The sequence below is a fragment of the Gobius niger genome (assembly GCF_951799975.1).
Source record: "Gobius niger genome assembly, contig: SCAFFOLD_106, whole genome shotgun sequence".
In the NCBI taxonomy this organism is placed as follows: Eukaryota; Metazoa; Chordata; class Actinopteri; order Gobiiformes; family Gobiidae; genus Gobius; species Gobius niger.
The window spans coordinates 52501-69813 of record NW_027639120.1 but is presented as its reverse complement, the minus strand read 5'-3'; the positions used below and the strand labels follow the sequence as shown (position 1 = coordinate 69813).

At 48.8% G+C, this 17313-nt stretch overlaps 1 pseudogene across 1 annotated transcript in view; it reads right to left on the bottom strand.

Moving 5' to 3' along the window:
* Window positions 1-1642: 1642 nt before the first annotated feature.
* The window catches only part of LOC306982864 (immunoglobulin superfamily DCC subclass member 3-like), a 23054-nt pseudogene continuing 7383 nt past the window's right edge, over window positions 1643-17313 (bottom strand). Inside the window, exons 5-12 of the transcript XR_013794290.1 lie at window positions 14480-14638; window positions 12608-12773; window positions 12301-12371; window positions 11555-11749; window positions 7783-7950; window positions 6935-7120; window positions 3418-3519; window positions 1643-1755 (exon numbers count right to left, since the gene is read on the bottom strand). The product of XR_013794290.1 is annotated as an immunoglobulin superfamily DCC subclass member 3-like (transcript). The remainder of the gene's footprint in view (window positions 1756-3417; window positions 3520-6934; window positions 7121-7782; window positions 7951-11554; window positions 11750-12300; window positions 12372-12607; window positions 12774-14479; window positions 14639-17313) is intronic.

The following is a 17313-nucleotide window of genomic DNA, read 5'->3' as shown; positions in this document are numbered from 1 at the left end:
GGGAGGAGTTAGAGACCAGGATGTAGGGGGAGGAGTTAGAGACCAGGATGTAGGGGGAGGAGTTAGAGACCAGGATGTAGGGGGAGGAGTTAGAGACCAGGATGTAGGGGGAGGAGTTAGAGACCAGGATGTAGGGGGAGGAGTTAGGAGACAGGATGTAGGGGGAGGAGTTAGAGACCAGGATGTAGGGGGAGGAGTTAGAGACCAGGATGTAGGGGGAGGAGTTAGAGACCAGGATGTAGGGGGAGGAGTTAGAGACCAGGATGTAGGGGGAGGAGTTAGAGACCAGGATGTAGGAGGAGGAGTTAGAGACCAGGATGTAGGGGGAGGAGTTAGGAGAAGACAGGATGTAGGGGGAGGAGTTAGGAGAAGACAGGATGTAGTGGGAGGAGTTAGAGACCAGGATGTAGGGGGAGGAGTTAGGAGACAGGATGTAGGGGGAGGAGTTAGAGACCAGGATATAGGAGGAGGAGTTAGAGACCAGGATGTAGGGGGAGGAGTTAGGAGACCAGGATGTAGGGGGAGGAGTTAGGAGACCAGGATGTAGGAGGAGGAGTTAGAGACCAGGATGTAGGGGGAGGAGTTAGAGACCAGGATGTAGGAGGAGGAGTTAGAGACCAGGATGTAGGGGGAGGAGTTAGGAGACCAGGATGTAGGGGGAGGAGTTAGAGACCAGGATGTAGGGGGAGGAGTTAGAGACCAGGATGTAGGGGGAGGAGTTAGGAGACCAGGATGTAGGAGGAGGAGTTAGGAGACCAGGATGTAGGGGGAGGAGTTAGAGACCAGGATGTAGGAGGAGGAGTTAGAGACCAGGATGTAGGAGGAGGAGGAGACCAGGATGTAGGGGGAGGAGTTAGGAGACCAGGATGTAGGAGGAGGAGGAGACCAGGATGTAGGGGGAGGAGTTAGAGACCAGGATGTAGGAGGAGGAGTTAGAGACCAGGATGTAGGGGGAGGAGTTAGGAGAAGACAGGATGTAGGGGGAGGAGTTAGAGACCAGGATGTAGGAGGAGGAGTTAGAGACCAGGATGTAGGAGGAGGAGTTAGAGACCAGGATGTAGGAGGAGGAGTTAGAGACCAGGATGTAGGAGGAGGAGTTAGAGACCAGGATGTAGGGGGAGGAGTTAGAGACCAGGATGTAGGAGGAGGAGTTAGGAGACCAGGATGTAGGAGGAGGAGTTAGAGACCAGGATGTAGGAGGAGGAGTTAGAGACCAGGATGTAGGAGGAGGAGTTAGGAGACCAGGATGTAGGGGGAGGAGTTAGAGACCAGGATGTAGGAGGAGGAGTTAGAGACCAGGATGTAGGAGGAGGAGTTAGAGACCAGGATGTAGGAGGAGGAGTTAGAGACCAGGATGTAGGAGGAGGAGTTAGGAGACCAGGATGTAGGGGGAGGAGTTAGAGACCAGGATGTAGGAGGAGGAGTTAGAGACCAGGATGTAGGAGGAGGAGTTAGAGACCAGGATGTAGGAGGAGGAGTTAGAGACTAGGATGTAGGAGGAGGAGTTAGAGACCAGGATGTAGGAGGAGGAGTTAGAGACCAGGATGTAGGGGGAGGAGTTAGACACCAGGATGTAGGAGGAGGAGTTAGAGACCAGGATGTAGGAGGAGGAGTTAGGAGACCAGGATGTAGGGGGCGGAGTTTACCGGCGTCGCTGCAGTAACAGCGCCAGCAGGAGGCAGCAGAGGACACAGGCCACGCCGCTGTGTAGACCAATCAGAAGAGAGGAACGGTCGCCACGGGAACAGTCACATCCTGCAGCGGACAGAGGGGGCAGCACTGAGCACGGGCTACGATTACTTCATCTAAGACTGGGGTCTGGGGGGGGGGGGTACCTGGAGCCTGAGGGGGGGGGTACCCGGAGCCTGGGGGGTAGGGTGCTTCTAAAAAATGAAAGTTTCAGGGCAGTGTTCTCCAACCCTCCATTACATGATGCTTGTCATTGATAAGCTGTACAAAAAGTTTTAGCTGAAAATATTGATATTTAGGACTTGCTCAACTCTATTGAACTTTTTACCTCTGGACAGTCACATAGCGCCAACCCAAGGTTCAGAGATTTTTATTACTTTCAATTAAATCCAAACAAGCTGAACTATATATGGTCTAGGCCAACTTTAAGAATCTGTTAACAGAAGTTTTTAATGTGTGTGCAAAGTTACAGACTAATACAGTGCTAATACTGTATCACTTCCCATTCTATCAGTATCAACGGCTTCCCTTGGTCGACTGCAACTTGGCATCAATGGCTGATGACTTAGTTGGTGCTGAGAATTTTCGTCAGTGGTCGTCCACGACTTGAAGATATTGCTTTTGGTAACCACCAACCAAATCACAATTAAACAGTGTATCTGTCGATTAAAGCAGTACTAAGTAGCTTGTTTACCTTAATAAATCCTTCCCATAGTCCCTCTGGGGGTAATACAAGTGTTAATGGGATGATTGGAGGGTCTTTCATCTCCCCCTGGTGTCTCTGACCAGAAAACCCCCCTTGCAACTTCACTGCCTCCGGGTTGGAGCAAGAAGAAGAAGCTAACAGGCTAACGGGCAAAGCTAACTGTGGGCTAGCGCCACTTAACAGTATTTACAGCCAAGTTTGAGTGAAGTAAAAGATCTCCATTGTGTAATTGGATGAACAATCCCTCTGTCCCTTTGTCTTTTCTGTCAGCGTAGGATTTACGGACAATTAATAAGTAAAAACCGTGACATGCTACGACTCCTGCAGTTGTGCTTATGGCCTCTTAGTACTACTTCAAAGGACCAGGCCACCGTTTTACATACTGAGATATGTTCTTACCTTAGCTTAGACGAGTTAATTTGTACCTGTCTGGTCTTCACGCTTCTATCGTCACAAGGTGACGACTTTACCACACAGTAAAGTGAAGATATTACTGCGATATAACACCTCATTTGGAGCTATATGCTAACGCCGTCTGTGCTGTGTTTACGTGACTGTGGGCACGCGTGAAGACCAGACAGGTACACATGAACTTGCCTGAGCTAAGGTAAGAACATATCTTAGTATGTAAAAACGGTGGCCTGTTCCTTTAAGTAATAGTTATAGTCAGTCAGTCAGATAAAAAAGTTGGTTTAAATTGCTAAAAAAGTTCAAGATGGCTACTTTTTAGACCACATGGCAGAAGATTAAACACATGCATTTAGTATTGTAAATGAGTACATTGTGAAATAAACATTTCGTCAGGTAATTGATAAAAATAGTTTTTAAAAAAATGCATTTTTTTGCATTTTGAACAATAAATCGCATTGAGCAAGTTCTAAATATTCTTTAAATGTGCTAATATTTTGGCTACTGAATCTTTTTATGACCCATCATCAAATGCTGGGTTTGAAGAAAGCAGATTTTTTTTTTTTACATAGTACGAGGAAGCACCCTACTGGGGGGGGGGGGGGGGGGGGTACCTGGAGTCTGGGGGTCGGACAGAGAAACCAGGCGTCTGGTTGAGGGACTGTCTCCGTTTCCGTTAAAGGCCACGAGCTCCACCTCGAACACGGCTCCGGGCTCTGAGGACGAGACACAGGACAGTTACAGATGGTACTAGTACTAAAACTGTAACTATAACTATAACTGTAACTAGTACTAGTACTAGTACTAGTACTAGTACTAGTACCCAGAGACGGGTGAAAGTCACTAAAGGCAAGTCTCGAGTCTTGAGTTTGTGACTTTAGTCAGACTGGAGGGGGCGGGGCTCACCCAGGTGGGAGAAGGTGTGTGTGTTCACGTGCACGTCACTCACCCAGGTGGGAGAAGGTGTGTGTGTTCACGTGCGCGTGACTCACCCAGGTGGGAGAAGGTGTGTGTGTTCACGTGCGCGTGACTCACCCAGGTGGGAGAAGGTGTGTGTGTTCACGTGCACGTCACTCACCCAGGTGGGAGAAGGTGTGTGTGTTCACGTGCACGTCACTCACCCAGGTGGGAGAAGGTGTGTGTGTTCACGTGCGCGTCACTCACCCAGGTGGGAGAAGGTGTGTGTGTTCACGTGCGCGTCACTCACCCAGGTGGGAGAAGGTGTGTGTGTTCACGTGCGCGTCACTCACCCAGGTGGGAGAAGGTGTGTGTGTTCACGTGCACGTCACTCACCCAGGTGGGAGAAGGTGTGTGTGTTCACGTGCACGTCACTCACCCAGGTGGGAGAAGGTGTGTGTGTTCACGTGCACGTCACTCACCCAGGTGGGAGAAGGTGTGTGTGTTCACGTGCGCGTGACTCACCCAGGTGGGAGAAGGTGTGTGTGTTCACGTGCACGTCACTCACCCAGGTGGGAGAAGGTGTGTGTGTTCACGTGCACGTCACTCACCCAGGTGGGAGAAGGTGTGTGTGTTCACGTGCGCGTGACTCACCCAGGTGGGAGAAGGTGTGTGTGTTCACGTGCACGTGACTCACCCAGGTGGGAGAAGGTGTGTGTGTTCACGTGCGCGTCACTCACCCAGGCGGGAGAAGGTGTGTGTGTTCACGTGCGCGTCACTCACCCAGGTGGGAGAAGGTGTGTGTGTTCACGTGCGCGTCACTCACCCAGGTGGGAAAAGGTGTGTGTGTTCACGTGCGCGTGACTCACCCAGGCGGGAGAAGGTGTGTGTGTTCACGTGCGCGTCACTCACCCAGGCGGGAGAAGGTGTGTGTGTTCACGTGCGCGTCACTCACCCAGGTGGGAGAAGGTGTGTGTGTTCACGTGCGCGTCACTCACCCAGGTGGGAGAAGGTGTGTGTGTTCACGTGCACGTCACTCACCCAGGTGGGAGAAGGTGTGTGTGTTCACGTGCGCGTGACTCACCCAGGTGGGAGAAGGTGTGTGTGTTCACGTGCACGTCACTCACCCAGGTGGGAGAAGGTGTGTGTGTTCACGTGCACGTCACTCACCCAGGTGGGAGAAGGTGTGTGTGTTCACGTGCACGTCACTCACCCAGGTGGGAGAAGGTGTGTGTGTTCACGTGCACGTCACTCACCCAGGTGGGAGAAGGTGTGTGTGTTCACGTGCGCGTGACTCACCCAGGTGGGAGAAGGTGTGTGTGTTCACGTGCGCGTGACTCACCCAGGTGGGAGAAGGTGTGTGTGTTCACGTGCACGTCACTCACCCAGGTGGGAGAAGGTGTGTGTGTTCACGTGCACGTCACTCACCCAGGTGGGAGAAGGTGTGTGTGTTCACGTGCGCGTCACTCACCCAGGTGGGAGAAGGTGTGTGTGTTCACGTGCACGTCACTCACCCAGGTGGGAGAAGGTGTGTGTGTTCACGTGCACGTCACTCACCCAGGTGGGAGAAGGTGTGTGTGTTCACGTGCACGTCACTCACCCAGGTGGGAGAAGGTGTGTGTGTTCACGTGCGCGTGACTCACCCAGGTGGGAGAAGGTGTGTGTGTTCACGTGCGCGTGACTCACCCAGGTGGGAGAAGGTGTGTGTGTTCACGTGCACGTCACTCACCCAGGTGGGAGAAGGTGTGTGTGTTCACGTGCACGTCACTCACCCAGGTGGGAGAAGGTGTGTGTGTTCACGTGCACGTCACTCACCCAGGTGGGAGAAGGTGTGTGTGTTCACGTGCACGTCACTCACCCAGGTGGGAGAAGGTGTGTGTGTTCACGTGCGCGTGACTCACCCAGGTGGGAGAAGGTGTGTGTGTTCACGTGCACGTCACTCACCCAGGTGGGAGAAGGTGTGTGTGTTCACGTGCACGTCACTCACCCAGGTGGGAGAAGGTGTGTGTGTTCACGTGCACGTCACTCACCCAGGTGGGAGAAGGTGTGTGTGTTCACGTGCACGTCACTCACCCAGGTGGGAGAAGGTGTGTGTGTTCACGTGCACGTCACTCACCCAGGTGGGAGAAGGTGTGTGTGTTCACGTGCACGTCACTCACCCAGGTGGGAGAAGGTGTGTGTGTTCACGTGCACGTCACTCACCCAGGTGGGAGAAGGTGTGTGTGTTCACGTGCGCGGGACTCACCCAGGTGGGAGAAGGTGTGTGTGTTCACGTGCGCGGGACTCACCCAGGTGGGAGAAGGTGTGTGTGTTCACGTGCGCGTGACTCACCCAGGTGGGAGAAGGTGTGTGTGTTCACGTGCACGTCACTCACCCAGGTGGGAGAAGGTGTGTGTGTTCACGTGCACGTCACTCACCCAGGTGGGAGAAGGTGTGTGTGTTCACGTGCACGTCACTCACCCAGGTGGGAGAAGGTGTGTGTGTTCACGTGCGCGGGACTCACCCAGGTGGGAGAAGGTGTGTGTGTTCACGTGCGCGGGACTCACCCAGGTGGGAGAAGGTGTGTGTGTTCACGTGCGCGGGACTCACCCAGGTGGGAGAAGGTGTGTGTGTTCACGTGCACGTCACTCACCCAGGTGGGAGAAGGTGTGTGTGTTCACGTGCGCGGGACTCACCCAGGTGGGAGAAGGTGTGTGTGTTCACGTGCGCGTGACTCACCCAGGTGGGAGAAGGTGTGTGTGTTCACGTGCACGTCACTCACCCAGGTGGGAGAAGGTGTGTGTGTTCACGTGCGCGTCACTCACCCAGGTGGGAGAAGGTGTGTGTGTTCACGTGCGCGTGACTCACCCAGGTGGGAGAAGGTGTGTGTGTTCACGTGCACGTCACTCACCCAGGTGGGAGAAGGTGTGTGTGTTCACGTGCACGTCACTCACCCAGGTGGGAGAAGGTGTGTGTGTTCACGTGCGCGTCACTCACCCAGGTGGGAGAAGGTGTGTGTGTTCACGTGCACGTCACTCACCCAGGTGGGAGAAGGTGTGTGTGTTCACGTGCGCGTCACTCACCCAGGTGGGAGAAGGTGTGTGTGTTCACGTGCGCGTCACTCACCCAGGTGGGAGAAGGTGTGTGTGTTCACGTGCGCGTCACTCACCCAGGTGGGAGAAGGTGTGTGTGTTCACGTGCACGTCACTCACCCAGGTGGGAGAAGGTGTGTGTGTTCACGTGCGCGTCACTCACCCAGGTGGGAGAAGGTGTGTGTGTTCACGTGCGCGGGCAGTGTCTCCTGCCCCTGCTGCTGGGGGTGGGAGACCCCTCGGAGGCGGAGCCTGAAGCCCTGAGTCTGACCAGGTTTGGGAAGGTCCCAATAAACCTGGATGGACGTCTGGTTCAGGACCTTCGAGAAGAAGCTGGGGGAGGGGGGGGCTGAGGGGGAGAGGAGGAGGAGAGGAGGGGGAGGAAATAAAAGAATAGAATCATTGCTCTGGGACTTTTCTTCCATAGAAGCTGAAGCTCAGTAACCTGGCTAACGCCGTGCTGCTGTGTGCGCTCGAATTATTTCGAACGGCACAACAGCCTGGGGACCATGGCCCAAATGTTCGCATGGATTTGGGAACCAATCACAGAGCGAGGAGGGACCAAGACGATGACGAGCTATTCGATATACGGAAGCTTGTAGTTTATTTACGGATAAAATAAAAAAAAGTTTATTTACGGATCCAACATGACAGCAGCAGACACGATGGTATTGTTCGATCAAGCTTTAGACCTTGTTCTAAATAATGTAGCTCAAAAGTTTACAGCGGGTACGTCATACGTCATCTCATACGATGATATGATTGGCTGTGTTTTTTTTTTCCGTATCGCCCAATAAACGACTATGGACGATCGTAAACCACACCTCTCCTACGAGAAAATGAATTGGTGTCTTCAGACTAAATATCACTGTGATTTTAGTCTGGTGTTAGCCAGGCTAAGAGCTCAGGTTAAAGAACAAACAAAAGTCAGACTGAACAGTGTGGATGGACCTCTATGGTCCTCACCTCCCCCTCTATGCTCCTCACCCCCCCTCCCCCCCTTACACTCACCTCCCCCCCGGGTGGTGGCCTGGGCGGGGGGCGTGTCCCCGCTGCAGGGCCCCAGCCCGCTGTAGGCCTGGACTCTGAGGCTGTAGGTCGTTCCCTCCTCCAGGTTCTGGACCTGGTGTTTGGACGAGGTCTTAGACACGGCCTCCTGGAGCTCCGCACTCAGAGGCTCTGGAACAGAACACGCTTATCACACGCTTATCACATGACCGTCACATGACCGTTTAAACACGCTGATCACATGACCATTCAGACACGCTTATCACATGACCGTTCAGACACGCTTATCACATGACCGTTTAAACACGCTGATCACATGACCGTTTAAACACGCTGATCACATGACCGTTCAGACACGCTTATCACATGACCATTCAGACACGCTTATCACATGACCATTCAGACACGCTGATCACATGACCGTCACATGACCGTTTAAACACGCTGATCACATGACCATTCAGACACGCTTATCACATGACCGTTCAGACACGCTTATCACATGACCGTTTAAACACGCTGATCACATGACCGTTTAAACACGCTGATCACATGACCGTTCAGACACGCTTATCACATGACCATTCAGACACGCTTATCACATGACCGTTTAAACACGCTGATCACATGACCCTTTAAACACGCTGATCACATGACCGTTTAAACACGCTGATCACATGACCGTTTAAACACACTGATCACATGACCGTTTAAACACGCTTATCACATGACCGTTTAAACACGCTGATCACATGACCGTTTAACACGCTGATCACATGACCATTCAGACACGCTGATCACATGACCGTTTTAACACGCTTATCACATGACCGTTTAAACACACTGATCACATGACCGTTTAAACACGCTGATCACATGACCGTTTAACACGCTGATCACATGACCGTTTAAACACGCTGATCACATGACCCTTTAAACATGCTTATCACATGACCGTTTAAACACACTGATCACATGACCGTTTAAACACGCTGATCACATGACCGTTTAACACGCTGATCACATGACCGTTTAAACACACTGATCACATGACCCTTTAAACATGCTTATCACATGACCGTTTAAACACACTGATCACATGACCGTTTAAACACGCTGATCACATGACCGTTTAACACGCTGATCACATGACCGTTTAACACGCTGATCACATGACCATTCAGACACGCTGATCACATGACCGTTTTAACACGCTTATCACATGACCGTTTAAACACACTGATCACATGACCGTTTAAACACGCTGATCACATGACCGTTTAACACGCTGATCACATGACCGTTTAAACACACTGATCACATGACCCTTTAAACATGCTTATCACATGACCGTTTAAACACACTGATCACATGACCGTTTAAACACGCTGATCACATGACCGTTTAACACGCTGATCACATGACCGTTTAACACGCAGATCACATGACCGTCTAAACACGCTGATCACATGACCGTTTAAACACGCTGATCACATGACCGTTTAACACGCTGATCACATGACCGTTTAACACGCTGATCACATGACCGTTTAACACGCTGATCACATGACCGTTTAACACGCTGATCACATGACCGTTTAACACGCTGATCACATGACCGTTTAACACGCAGATCACATGACCGTCTAAACACGCTGATCACATGACCGTTTAAACACACTGATCACATGACCGTTTAAACACGCTGATCACATGACCGTTTAACACGCAGATCACATGACCGTCTAAACACGCTGATCACATGACCGTTTAAACACGCTGATCACATGACCGTTTAACACGCTGATCACATGACCGTTTAACACGCTGATCACATGACCGTTTAACACGCTGATCACATGACCGTTTAAACACGCTGATCACATGACCGTTTAAACACGCTGATCACATGACCGTTTAACACGCTGATCACATGACCGTTTAAACACGCTGATCACATGACCGTTTAACACGCTTATCACATGACCGTTTAAACACGCTGATCACATGACCCTTTAAACACGCTTATCACATGACCGTTTAAACACGCTTATCACATGACCGTTTAACACGCTGATCACATGACCGTTTAAACACGCTGATCACATGACCCTTTAAACACGCTTATCACATGACCGTTTAACACGCTTATCACATGACCGTTTAAACACGCTTATCACATGACCCTTTAAACACGCTGATCACATGACCATTTAAACACGCTGATCACATGACCGTTTAAACACGCTTATCACATGACCCTTTAAACACGCTGATCACATGACCCTTTAAACACGCTGATCACATGACCGTTTAAACACGCTTATCACATGACCGTTTAAACACGCTGATCACATGACCCTTTAAACACGCTGATCACATGACCGTTTAACACACTGATCACATGACCGTTTAAACACGCTGATCACATGACCGTTTAAACACGCTGATCACATGACCGTTTAAACACGCTGATCACATGACCGTTTAAACACGCTGATCACATGACCGTTTAAACACGCTTATCACATGACCGTTTAAACACGCTTATCACATGACCCTTTAAACACGCTGATCACATGACCGTTTAAACACGCTGATCACATGACCGTTTAAACACGCTTATCACATGACCCTTTAAACACGCTGATCACATGACCGTTTAAATACGCTGATCACATGACCCTTTAAACACGCTTATCACATGACCCTTTAAACACGCTGATCACATGACCGTTTAAACACGCTGATCACATGACCCTTTAAACACGCTGATCACATGACCGTTTAACACACTGATCACATGACCCTTTAAACACGCTGATCACATGACCGTTTAAATACGCTGATCACATGACCGTTCAGACACGCTGATCACATGACCCTTTAAACACGCTGATCACATGACCGTTTAAACACGCTGATCACATGACCCTTTAAACACGCTGATCACATGACCGTTTAACACACTGATCACATGACCGTTTAAACACGCTGATCACATGACCGTTTAAACACGCTGATCACATGACCGTTTAAACACGCTGATCACATGACCGTTTAAACACGCTGATCACATGACCGTTTAAACACGCTTATCACATGACCGTTTAAACACGCTTATCACATGACCCTTTAAACACGCTGATCACATGACCGTTTAAACACGCTGATCACATGACCGTTTAAACACGCTTATCACATGACCCTTTAAACACGCTTATCACATGACCCTTTAAACACGCTGATCACATGACCGTTTAAACACGCTGATCACATGACCGTTTAAACACGCTTATCACATGACCCTTTAAACACGCTGATCACATGACCGTTTAAATACGCTGATCACATGACCGTTCAGACACGCTGATCACATGACCCTTTAAACACGCTGATCACATGACCGTTTAAACACGCTGATCACATGACCGTTTAACACGCTGATCACATGACCGTTTAAACACGCTTATCACATGACCGTTTAACACGCTTATCACATGACCGTTTAAACACGCTGATCACATGACTGTTTAAACACGCTGATCACATGACTGTTTAAACACGCTTATCACATGACTGTTTAACACGCTGATCACATGACCGTTTAACACGCTGATCACATGACCGTTTAAACACGCTTATCACATGACCGTTTAAACACGCTGATCACATGACCGTTTAAACACGCTTATCACATGACCGTTTAAACACGCTTATCACATGACCGTTTAAACACGCTTATCACATGACGGATCCATTTTAAACGTGTTACCTCCGAGTTTGCGGAAGTGAACCACGAAGCCGATGATGTCGCGCGGCCCGGCGGCGCCCCCTGGAGGCGGCGGGGGCGGGTCCCAGCTCAGCTCGATGGAGGAGGAGCTGAGGGGCGTGGCCCGCACTCCAGTGGGGCATGATGGGAAATCAGAGCCCTGCGTCAGAGCCAGACGAGCACTCGCCTGATTGGTCCCTACGACACAGACACAGTTTAAACAATAAAAAGGAAATAAAATAAATTAAATAAAAACAAAATACCAAAATATGAATACAATTAAATGAATAAATTAAATTAAATAAATTATAAAATGAAAAATTATAAAATGAAAAGTAATGAAATGAAAATAACAAAATTTTTAAAAAATAAATATATACATAAATGAATATTGAAATAATCAAAAAAGAAAAAGAAAAGGAACATATATCACATAAAAAATAAATATAAATATATATAAATAATAAGAAAATACAAAAAATAAATAATAAATCAATCAATAAGGAGAAATAATAAAAAAAATTAAGATAATTAAAAATTAAATGAAATAAGGAAATAAAATGAAAAATATACATAAAAATAAAGGACTAAAAAATAAAATATGAATTAAATATGATCCAAAAAATATTAAAATAACAAGATAAGTAAAGTAAATAAAAACAATATTAAAAGTATGAATTAAAATATGATTATGAAATATGAAAAAAAAACTGGGACAGATCAGAGGTGCATTGTGGGAGCTGTAGTACCGGCGCTGTTCTCTGCGATGCACTGGTAAATGGCCTCGTCGTCCGCCGCGATGCGAGTGATCGCCAGAGTCCTGAAACACAACACAGGGAATCGTTAGCTAACACAGTGACGCGGATCCGGTGGAATCGTTAACTAACACAGTGACGCGGATCCGGTGGAATCGTTAACTAACACAGTGACGCGGATCCGGTGGAATCGTTAGCTAACACAGTGACGCGGATCCGGTGGAATCGTTAGCTAACACAGTGACGCGGATCCGGTGGAATCGTTAGCTAACACAGTGACGCGGATCCGGCAGGGACTCACGTGTTGTTGTTGCTGATCCGCACGTTAGCGTTAGCCTTTAGCAGACGGCCGTTCTTTAACCAGGTGAGACTGGGCTCAGGATTTCCCGCTGCGGTGCAGGTGAGGACCGCACTGCCCCCTGGAGGCCGGGAGAGGGACTGCGGCCACTGCGTGAACTCTGGAGGAGCTGGAAAACACAGAGAGACAGTTTTTCTCCAGCGCCATTTTGAAACTTTTTTCAAGAAGCTTTTAGATCTGGGTAAAGCCAAACTGGAGAAAATGTGTGAAATGATGAAGATGATAGCGAAGATGATGATGAAGATGATGAAGATGATGATGATGAAGATGATGCTGATGATGATGGTGATGATGATGAAAATTATGAAGATGATGAAGATGATGAAGATGATGAAGATGATGATGATGAAGATGATGATGATGAAAATTATGAAGATGATGAAGATGATGATGAAGATGATGAAGGTGATGATTATGATGATGATGATGAAGATGATGAAGGTGATGATGATGATGAAGATGAAGGTGATGATGATGATGAAGGTGATGATGATGAAGATGATGAAGGTGATGAAGATGATGAAGGTGATGAAGGTGATGATGAAGATGATGATGATGATGAAGATGATGAAGATGATGAAGGTGATGATGATGATGAAGATGATGATGATGAAGATGATGATGAAGATGATGAAGGTGATGAAGGTGATGATGATGATGAAGATGATGATGATGAAGATGATGAAGGTGATGATGATGATGAAGATGATGATGATGAAGGTGATGATGATGATGATGATGAAGATGATGATGAAGATGATAATGATGATGATGAAGATGATTATGATGATGATGATGATGATGATGATGAAGATGATGATTATGATGAAGATGATGATTATGATGATGATGAAGGTGATGAAGATGATGCTGATGATGATGAAGGTGATGATGATGATGATGATGAAGGTGATGATGATGATGATGAAGGTGATGATGATGATGATTATGATGAAGATGATGCTGATGATGATGAAGATGATTATGATGATGATGATGATGATGATGAAGGTGATGAAGATGATTATGATGAAGATGATGATTATGATGAAGATGATGATTATGATGATGATGAAGATGATGCTGATGATGATGAAGGTGATGAAAATTATGAAGATGATGAAGACGATGATGATGCTGATGATGATGATGATGATGAAGATGATGCTGATGATGAAGATGATGATGATGATGAAGATGATTATGATGAAGATGATGCTGATGATGAAGGTGATGATGATGATGATGAAGATGATGATGATGAAGATGATTATGATGAAGATGATGATGATGATGAAGGTGATGAAGATGATGAAGATGATGAAGATGATGATGATGAAGATGATGATGATGATGAAGGTGATGATGATGATGATGATGATGATGATGATGAAGATGATTATGATGATGATGATGATGAAGATGATGAAGATGATGAAGATGATTATGATGATGAAGATGATGAAGATGATGAAGATGATGATGATGATGATGAAGGTGATGATGATGATGATGATGATGATGCTGATGATGATGAAGATGATTATGATGAAGATGATGATGATGATGATGAAGGTGATGAAGATGATTATGATGAAGATGATGATTATGATGATGATGAAGGTGATGAAGATGATGCTGATGATGATGAAGGTGATGAAAATTATGAAGATGATGAAGATGATGATGATGCTGATGAAGGTGATGATGATGATGAAGGTGATGATGATGAAGATGATGAAGATGATGATGAAGATGATGAAGATGAATATGATGAATATGATGAAGGTGATGAAGATGAAGAGTGGGCGGTACCTTGGACCTGCAGGCGGCCCAGGGCGGTCCTGCGAGTGCGAGAGCCTGGTCTGTTGGCGGAGCAGACGTAGACGCCGCTGTGGTCCACGCTGGCATCGGAGATCATCAGGTTCCCCGAGCCCAGAACCTGGACGCCCTCCACGCCGATGGAGCGGCCGTCTGGGGGGCGGGGTTAACACATGAGAGGCGGGGTTAACACATGAGAGGCGGGGTTAAGACATGAGAGGCGGGGTTAAGACATGAGAGGCGGGGTTAAGACATGAGAGGCGGGGTTAACACATGAGAGGCGGGGTTAACACATGAGAGGCGGGGTAAAGACATGAGAGGCGGGGTTAAGACATGAGGGGCGGGGTTAAGACATGAGAGGCGGGGTTAAGACATGAGAGGCGGGGTTAACACATGAGAGGCGGGGTTAACACGTGAGAGGCGGGGTTAACACATGAGAGGCGGGGTTAACACGTGAGAGGCGGGGTTAACACATGAGAGGCGGGGTTAAGACATGAGAGGCGGGGTTAACACATGAGAGGCGGGGTTAACACATGAGAGGCGGGGTTAACACATGAGAGGCGGGGTTAACACATGAGAGGCGGGGTTAAGACATGAGAGGCGGGGTAAAGACATGAGAGGCGGGGTTAAGACATGAGAGGCGGGGTTAACACATGAGAGGCGGGGTTAACACGTGAGAGGCGGGGTTAACACATGAGAGGCGGGGTTAACACATGAGAGGCGGGGTTAACACGTGAGAGGCGGGGTTCAGACATGAGGGGCGGGGTTAAGACATGAGAGGCGGGGTTAACACATGAGAGGCGGGGTTAAGACATGAGAGGCGGGGTTAACACATGAGAGGCGGGGTTAAGACATGAGAGGCGGGGTAAAGACATGAGAGGCGGGGTTAACACGTGAGAGGCGGGGTTAACACATGAGAGGCGGGGTTAACACGTGAGAGGCGGGGTTAACACATGAGAGGCGGGGTTAACACATGAGAGGCGGGGTTAAGACATGAGAGGCGGGGTTAACACATGAGAGGCGGGGTTAACACGTGAGAGGCGGGGTTAACACGTGAGAGGCGGGGTTAACACATGAGAGGCGGGGTTAACACGTGAGAGGCGGGGTTAACACGTGAGAGGCGGGGTTAACACGTGAGAGGCGGGGTTAACACATGAGAGGCGGGGTTAACACATGAGAGGCGGGGTTAAGACATGAGAGGCGGGGTTAACACATGAGAGGCGGGGTTAACACGTGAGAGGCGGGGTTAACACATGAGAGGCGGGGTTAACACGTGAGAGGCGGGGTTAACACGTGAGAGGCGGGGTTAACACATGAGAGGCGGGGTTAACACATGAGGGGCGGGATTAACACATGAGAGGCGGGGTAAAGATATGAGAGGCGGGGTTAACACGTGAGAGGCGGGGTTAACACATGAGAGGCGGGGTTAAGACATGAGGGGCGGGGTTAACACGTGAGAGGCGGGGTTAAGACATGAGGGCCGGGGTTAACACGTGAGAGGCGGGGTTAAGACATGAGGGGCGGGGTTAAGACATGAGAGGCGGGGTTAACACATGAGAGGCGGGGTTAACACATGAGAGGCGGGGTTAACACGTGAGAGGCGGGGTTAACACATGAGAGGCGGGGTTAAGACATGAGAGGCGGGGTTAAGACATGAGAGGCGGGGTTAAGACATGAGGGGCGGGGTTAAGACATGAGAGGCGGGGTTAAGACATGAGAGGCGGGGTTAACACATGAGGGACGGGGTTAAGACATGAGAGGCGGGGTTAAGACATGAGAGGCGGGGTTAACACATGAGAGGCGGGGTTAAGACATGAGAGGCGGGGTTAAGACATGAGAGGCGGGGTTAACACATGAGAGGCGGGGTTAAGACATGAGGGACGGGGTTAACACATGAGAGGCGGGGTTAAGACATGAGAGGCGGGGTTAAGACATGAGAGGCGGGGTTAAGACATGAGAGGCGGGGTTAAGACATGAGAGGCGGGGTTAAGACATGAGGGGCGGGGTTAAGACATGAGAGGCGGGGTTAAGACATGAGAGGCGGGGTTAAGACATGAGAGGCGGGGTTAAGACATAAGGGGCGGGGTTAAGACATTAGAGGCGGGGTTAAGACATGAGGGGCGGGGTTAAGACATGAGTATTCCACAACATTCCTGCAGTTTTTAAAATGTCAGTCACATTACACTTTGCAACATGTAAAATCCATAATGATCAATCTCACTGTCAAATCAATAGAGACCACAGTGCAAATATTTAATATAATAAAAACCTTTTCATTTCAAACATGAATAAAACATGTATGGCCAAAATGTATAGAATGTTTTTTACATGTTCAAAATGTTTTTTACATTTTCAAAATTCAAAATTGCCAAAATGTATAGAATGTAAAATACATTTTGAAAATGTACTTTAAATTTTCAAAATGTATTTTACATTCTATACATTTTGGCAATTTAACATTTTACATTTTCGTAAAATACGAGCTTTTACCCGGAGGTCGCCTGAACACAATGGGGCGGGGTTTGGACACAAAGGGGCGGGGTCAGCACTCACCGAGGCGGGACCAGGACACGATGGGGCGGGGTTAGGACACAAAGGGGCGGGGTCAGCACTCACCGAGGCGGGACCAGGACACGATGGGGCGGGGTTAGGACACAAAGGGGCGGGGTCAGCACTCACCGAGGCGGGACCAGGACACGATGGGGCGGGGTTAGGACACAAAGGGGCGGGGTCAGCACTCACCGAGGCGGGACCAGGACACGATGGGGCGGGGTTAGGACACAAAGGGGCGGGGTCAGCACTCACCGAGGCGGGACCAGGACACGATG